This window comes from Prionailurus bengalensis, chromosome C1 (assembly GCF_016509475.1).
Source record: "Prionailurus bengalensis isolate Pbe53 chromosome C1, Fcat_Pben_1.1_paternal_pri, whole genome shotgun sequence".
NCBI lineage: Eukaryota > Metazoa > Chordata > Mammalia > Carnivora > Felidae > Prionailurus > Prionailurus bengalensis.
In genome coordinates, this window is record NC_057345.1 from 150,210,599 (window position 1) to 150,218,378 (window position 7,780).

A 7,780-nucleotide genomic window follows, 5' to 3' on the forward strand; every position below is an offset into this window, starting at 1 on the left:
AGTATGTAAGGATTATATTGATATATGTTAGTGAATTGCTCTAATAGAATCAGTAGTATTTGGAAAGCTGTCAATGTCATCTCATATTTAAACTATTAAGTGCATATTTAAGCTGTGCAAATCACTTGCATTCATTTCATGGCTAATCAATCCAGTCTGAAATTGTTTGCCAAATGGTAATGGGATTTTCTCTAACAGCTAGATACTTAAGTCACTAGACACCAAATTATGGGATAAAAAAAATCAATTCCACATCCCAGATAATTATTGGCTTAAAACAATACTGTGTTGAGTCCTGGCGCATACCCTCCAACAGCAGATGTCTTTGTTTTGGACAATTTTGATGATCTCAGTAACTCTAGCATGATAAACTAGTGATGCAAATTATTTTTTCATTTTAATTTTACATTGTAGATGGAGCTATTGACTTTTAATGCAGCATATTTTCTGTTGCAGCCAGAGCCTAAATTAGAGTAGTAACCGTGGAGAAAGAGAGCAGGTGACATATTCTTGAGCTATTTGGAAGTGGGAGTTGAAAGAATAAATTCCAGGCTTCTGAAGTGGGTGACTGGAAAAAGATGTTGCCACGTGCTGTGATAAGGAAGACAGGAGGAGGGGGCAGATTTAAGGAGTAGACAAATATGTTTTTAGATTTGATGGATTTGAGATCCATGGTATGGACTTGGAGAAATTTACTAATCCTTTAAGTCTGGAACTCAGGACGGATCTATGTTGGAACCAGAGGTTTGAGAGTCTTCAGTGTACAGGGAGTAGATAAAATTAGAGGAATGGCTTAACAATGAACAACTGTAGGGAATACTAACATGGAAGGAGGAGTACAGGGCAAGAGGAGAGAGAGGAGGCGTGAAGACAGTCAAGAAGAAAAAGTAGAGGAGGGAAACAATGAGAAAATATTACTTACAGGGAGATGGTTTAAGTCAGTGGTTTCCAAACCTTTTTTTTTTTTAAGTTTATTTATTTATTTTGAGAGAGAGAGAGAGAGAGAGAGAGAGAGAGAGAGAGAGAGTCCCAAGCAGGTCCATGCTGTGAGCTCAGAGTCTGATACGGGATTCGAACTCACAAACCCTGAGACCATGACCTGAACTGAAATCAAGAGTCAGATGCTTGACCAACTAAGCCACCCAGGAGCCCCAGTTCCCAAACCTTTTAAATTGTGTATTCAATCAGTAATTTTTTGAATGATTCCCATATATGTATATTTACTTACGGATTATTACGTGTAATATTTTAACTCATGTAATAACTATTAGTAAAACTTAATTTCTTAAAGTTTTACTTAGCAGAAGATGCATATTTTCTTTTTTTGCCTTTTAAAAATGCATTTTATTTTATTATTATGGTTTTTTGGCATATGAAAACTTATTTTTGTCATATTTGTCACCATCAAACTTACGTTCTTTGTTTTTCCCTCTTGCCTTAGTATAAGGCCCAAAGAGAGACACTGGTTACTTTGACAACCTTAAAGCAAGCTCCAGGAATGTTACTCATAGCATGACCTCTGTGACCAAATCCAGCAACTGGAACCTCATGATTTTCCTCAGTAAAATTCAAGCAGCCATCACTGGGTACAAAGGCTGTGATTTTTTCCCTTTTTGATCAGCTGGACTCTGACACACTTCCTGATGTGGCAGAATTTGGCTGTTTGGCTTCAACCTCTGTTATTTCCAGCACAATTCCCTTTGCATGGGAAGCGCCTCCGAAAGGGCTGGCCTTCAGGGCTGTGCTGAAATGGGCTTTCTTGCAGTGTTTATCATGCCACTTCTGATCTTGTCGGTGGCTGTGGAGCTTCCTGGCAGTATGAAGACCGCGACACTTGCCCATACTGCTGGCACCGTGAGCCTGAGCGAAAGTTATTCTTTTTTAAAGAAATCTCTGCACCCAATGTGGGGCTCAGACTCACAACCCTGAAATCAAGAGTTGCAAGCTCCACCGACTGAGCCAGTCAGGTGCCCTTTTGTTTCGACTTTTAAAAACCTATTATGGAAACATTTAAACATACTCAAAAATAGAAAGAATAGGATAATGAACCTGCACATAGCTATCATCTAGTTTCCACAATTATCAACATAATATTGACATTTCATTTTATTTTGTCTTCTTAAGTTTTTATTTTAATTCCAATCAGTTAACATATATTTGTTTCAAGTGTACCATATAGTGTTTCAACACTTCTGGTGCTCAAAATGACAAGTGCACTTCCTAATACCCATCACCTATTTAATCCACCCCCCACCTACCTCCCCTCTGGCAACCACTAGTTTGTTCTCAATAATGAAGAGTCTTTTTCTTGATTTGTCTCTCTCTGTCTCTCTGTCTCTCTCTCTTTTTTTCCCTTTGCTCATTTGTTTTGTTTCTTAAATTCCACATATGCATGAGATCATAAGGTATTTGTCTTTCTCTGATTGACTTATTTCACTTAGCATTATATTCTCTAGCTCCATCTATGTTGTTGCAAATGGCAAGGTTTCATTCTTTTTTGTGGCTGAATAATATTCCATTGCGCGCACACACACACACAGACACACACACACACACATACATATACATATATGTACGTAAAATAAGATGCATATTTCTCCCACCCCATTTTAATATCTATCAGGGAGCTGAAATGACATCACTGTCTATACATACATGAATTCAATCACAACAAATCATATTGCCATTATTTGTAAGTTTAAATAAATGCTTAAGTTTAAATCTAAAAGAGTTCTTGTAATAAATATTAACTGAACTTCAAAATAACAAAACAGTTGTGTCATATTTAATTGGCAATGTCTCTCTTTCTATGCATATGATGCACAGAAGGAAATATGATGCATTTTATAAACAATAAAAGTTGTGATGTTTGCTTCTATCACCTAAGTGAATCATCTTGTGTGCCCCACTTTGGAAATTGGGATTAAATTAAGAGGGAGGGGTCAATAGAGTGGGACACCTTGAACAGATTAAAGAAAATATTATCTTAAAACAATGGGAAAATGTTCATCACTCTTAACAACCTGGTCGCTGGAGGCTTTGCTGAGGCAGTGTCAACAGTGGAAGAAGGGCAGCCAGATCACAGAAGTTCAGGGAGTAAGTGACAACAGGTGACATTAAACGCACACTCAGTATATACCAGACACTGTGCTAATGAAGAACTTCTCAGACAATCCCGAGAAGAAGTTATGATTGCCTCTAATTTAAGACAATAATCAGAGACTTGTAGAATCTAAGTGACTTGTACCAGGTCACACAGTTGAGTGGCCCTAGGAAAATATGAGCCATGTTGAGCATTTTAAAAGCTGAGCTCTTAAATAACATGCAATAATGTCTCTTGGCATGACGCTAGTTAGTGGAGATGGAGTCTGAGGGCAGAGAACTACTGTCGCAGGAAACCAGGTATCTTGCCTATGGATAAAAGCAGAAAGAAAAGTAAACAAATGGCCAAGTGTAGGGTGAGAATTGAGCATTTTTTATATGGTGAGGGGAATGAGGCAGGAAAGAGAATTTGAGGCATTTAGGCAAGAGAGATAATAAGGATGACAAAACCCCTAAGGATCTAGAGCACAGGGGGGAAGTTCAGCAGCAGGAGGTTGCCTCCGCTACAGGGGGAGGAGAGTGGTAAGAATTGGAATAAGGTGCAAATAAGTATGGAGGCTTTATGTGGGGAGGAGGAAGAATAGGCAGCGGAGATTCCAAGTTCACATTGTTTATTTTCTCTGTGAAGTAGGAGACAAGGCCATTGCTTAGAGTATGTGGAGGGTGGAGAAAAAACAGGTAATGATCAGACCTGATAGGACTATTATTAAGCTTTAAGCAATAGCTGTGGGGAATGGGAGCTGGTACAGTTTTGGAATTTTATACTGTATAGAGAGACAGTGATGGACAAGACGGACAAGGGATTCAAAGACAAGGTGGACAAGGCGGCAAGGGAATCAAAGATTGCAAGAAAGGTGGAGGGACCTGACAGACTGAAGAAAATTGAGGGATCAGAGTCCTGGAAGTCTCAATGAGATTACTGGCTTGACGGATATAGGAGAGTAGGAGAGTTCCAAATCTCAAAGGGATAAAAGACTTGCACTTAGGCATTTGAACCTTCACAGCAGGGACACTTAGCTCCCATCCTCCCAATGACCATCCTTCTAAATGCTCTCCTTCATGGCAGTACTGGAAATTTGAAAATTACATTTCTCAGACTCCCTGTGGAGTTTCAATTCAGAATCCTGTGAGAGGCACTGGGTTGAGATTTCCACATAGAAGAGGAGAAGCCATTTTTCTTCAGCTGCTGCTCCAGACAAGCATATGAGCATCTGCAGATAGCAGACATCTAGGCAGCCTTGCCAGGATTTCCAGGCATACATCCTCCTGTGAACCATCTACTTGAGTGCTGACATCCTCAGTGGTGGTTTCTACAATGTATGCATTTCTAAATTTCATAAATTCTAGCAGTGTCTTTTCTCTCCTTTGTTCTGCTGGACCATAAGAGATTGGATAATCCAGTATTTTTTTTAAATAAAATCCCCTTTTACTTGTGCCTAGAGAGCTTTCTGTTTTCCTGACATAACCTAGGCTAATATGTCACCCCACCCCATTCTTCATTTAATCTAGGTTATGAGCTTTTTCATGATCATATCAATATTAGTCAGGATTATCATAGCTGTTTATTAGGATTCTTGGTTGCAAGCAACATAAAGAAAATATAGCTACTTTTTTTTAATGTTTTATATATATTTGAGAGAGTGACAGAGCATGAGTGGGGCAGGGGGGCAGAGAGAGACAGAGACAGAATCCAAAGCAGGCTCCAGGCTCCGAGCTGTCAACACAGAGCCCGATGCGGGGTTCGAACCCACAAACCGCAAGATCATGACCTGAGCCAAAGTTGGACGCTTAACCGACTAAGCCACCCAGGTGCCCCAAGAAAATATAGCTACTTTTAAAAGAAAAGAAATTTCTTTAAAAGACTTCAGATAGCTTGTGGACTTGCTAGGAAGGCTGGAGAACCAGGCTCTGGGAATCAATCTAGACAGTGGAGAGGAAACAAGAAAAATTATGCCACAAAGTCAAGTGCAGTGCCGTTGCTGAGCTCAGAGGCAAGTTTGCCTAACTGATGAATCCATGCTCCTCTGCCCTAGAGGTGGCCATAAAGGTGGCAGGGAAAATGAGGCTCTGGACTTCCAGCTTTAGAGTGACAGCTCTGTCTGTAAGGTGAAGGAACCTCAAATAAGAAATTCAGAAGCTGGGAAGCCTCATAATTGGTAAATGTCTACTCTGACATCCAGTTTTTTGTGTGCTATGGTGTAGACCCCCCTTTTTTTTGGCCTGGCAGACCCACCAAATGCTCATCGTTCCTGCTATGTGTACTTATTCTTTAGGAGCCAACTTCCTCCTTGAAACCTTCCCAGCTGGAAGTGTCTGCTTCCTGCCCTGAATTCTTCTAGCAATTTGTATCTTGTTTGACCCTATTAAATTCCAGCTTGTTTTCATTGATATTTGCAGTTAAAACTATTAAAGTTACAGCATATTTAACATTGAATGAACATAACGGCTCATTTAATGTGGGTAGCTTATCCGCTTCTTGAGGTCATGGCTTGCCTTCCCAATATTCTGTAGCCACAATGCCCAGAATGACACTTAACTTAACGATAGACACATCATAAATGTTAACTTGAAGTAAAGGAACTGCACCAAGATTTGCTTGTCCCTGTTTCCATTCTCTCTTCTAACCACCTCCCTCCATCACCACCAGCTTGTCTTCAATCCCAACCCCTCCCACATCCTCTAGGATCTTATTTGACTCTTGTATTTTTTCTGGAATTTTCAATCACCCTCTTTACAGATTTCTTCATAGTGGTCTGAAATATGCTCAAATATCCCCTGTTCTACAACTTCCTTTCTTGTTTATCTTTCCTTCCATCTTTACACACACACACACACACACACACACACACACACACACAAGAATAGTTTATATGTAGCCTCCATGTTGTCACTTCACTCTTGTCTCTCTCCTCTTTTTTTCTTAAAGTCTGGCTTGTTTCCTCTTCAAGGTGACCACAGTAGCCTGTTCCGGGAACCGTTTGCCCGCATCCTCTTTGGCATCCCTGGTTGTTTGCCACTGGTGATCACGTGAAAACTGCTCTCTCTTGTCGTATGAGACTGCACTTCTGATTCCTCTGCTGCCTTTCCTTCCTGGTTGCTCTAGTGAACATCCATCAGCTTTTGGCTGCTTAGCATCCTGACCCCTGTCTGTTCGGAGAAATCGCTGGGGCAGGGGTATGGAAGCAGGCAGAACCCAGGGGTGGGGTGGAAGCCCTAACTCTCCCCTTCCTCCCTACCCCTCCAGCTGCTAGCGTGCTGGCTCATGGCCTGTGCCTTGGCAATCAGAGGCTCCTGCCTGCAACAGTCAGAAGTCATTTCTACAGGTGGAAGTAGCACTAAAAGTCTCCTACCCAGAGCAACGGTGCAGCTAAACACTGCTGGACATGCCCTGCGGGCAGCACTGCGTTGGTGTTCTTACCGATTACTGCTGTGGCCTGTGTGAGCTTGTCCTGGCTAGCAGCTGCTGGCCTCCTTTGGTTCCTTTTTGTTTTCTGAGGCTAGTTCTCCTGTTCCTGCTCTCTGAAAGCAAGCCTAATATCCTGTCAACAGACTCCTTTTCTGCTTAGATGAGGCAGAGTTTGTTGGGTTCTGTGGTTTGCTCTGCAGATCTGTGGCGAGTACATTTTCTTTTCTTCCTCCTTCCACCCCCTAAATGAAGGTATTCCTCCTGGCTCTTTCCATGTCTGTCTTTTCTTACCATCCATACTTTCTGCTGGCAAGCTCAACTATTGCCTGTGTGTCAGTAATCACCTTTATGCCAATTTCTCCTAAATCTTTTTCCAGATTCAACTTCTCTCCTGAGCTTTGATCTAAGTTCACATTTGTAAATGCACACCCTCGCATGTCCTTCTAATGCATCAAAGTGAACAAGAGTAAAACTCAGACTCACCAACTTTTATGTTGCTACTAAATCCATTTCTCCTCTAAATTTCTCTTTCTTGCTGAACACCCAGACTTTGTATTTTTCTATCTATGCCATCCCTCACATCTCCAAATTAACAGTACCAAGTTCTTTTTTTTTTTCAAGACCAGTATTTCATATTCTTCCTTTCCCTGATGCTGTCATTACGTTCTTGTCACCTGAACAATTGTCACATGCTCCCTACTGAGCTCGTACCTCTAGTTGTTCTTCTGAATCAACTTGACACGTGGTCAGATTAAATTTCCTAAAACACATTTTTGCTTATCTCATCCTCTCTCCTGCCCCTTCATGTCCCTTCAGTGCTTCCAGGCTAATGAGAAAACCCTAGCACTTGACTCTCAAGCCACCTACAATCTGATTCTAACCTACTTCCCCTTTATTTATCCCATTTATGGGGGATTCTTTTTTAACATTTAATGACCACAATCATGTTCCATGTCGTTGAAGCCTCGTGTTTTCTTTATACGAAGTGTCTTTCTCCATAGTTCAACCTAAGCATTACCTTAAGTGCCAAATCAAATGCCACCTCCTCTAGGAAGTCCTACTCCTAGTCCCCATTTGAAGTACTTCTCAACCTTTAATATGCATATAAGTCACCTGGGCATCTTGTAGAATGCAGATTCTGATTCATTAAATCTGCTTAAGGTTGAGGTCTGGGATTTGATATTTCTTTCTGTATTTTTTAAGTTTATTTTTATTCTAAGGGAGGAGCAGAGAGAGGGAGAGAGAGAGAGAGAGAACGTCCCAAGCAGTCCC

General features: G+C 41.0%; 1 pseudogene; it reads right to left on the bottom strand.

The window, feature by feature from the left end:
• Positions 1–1,410: 1,410 nt before the first annotated feature.
• Positions 1,411–1,842, bottom strand: LOC122479685 (annotated as a pseudogene).
• Positions 1,843–7,780: the final 5,938 nt, after the last annotated feature.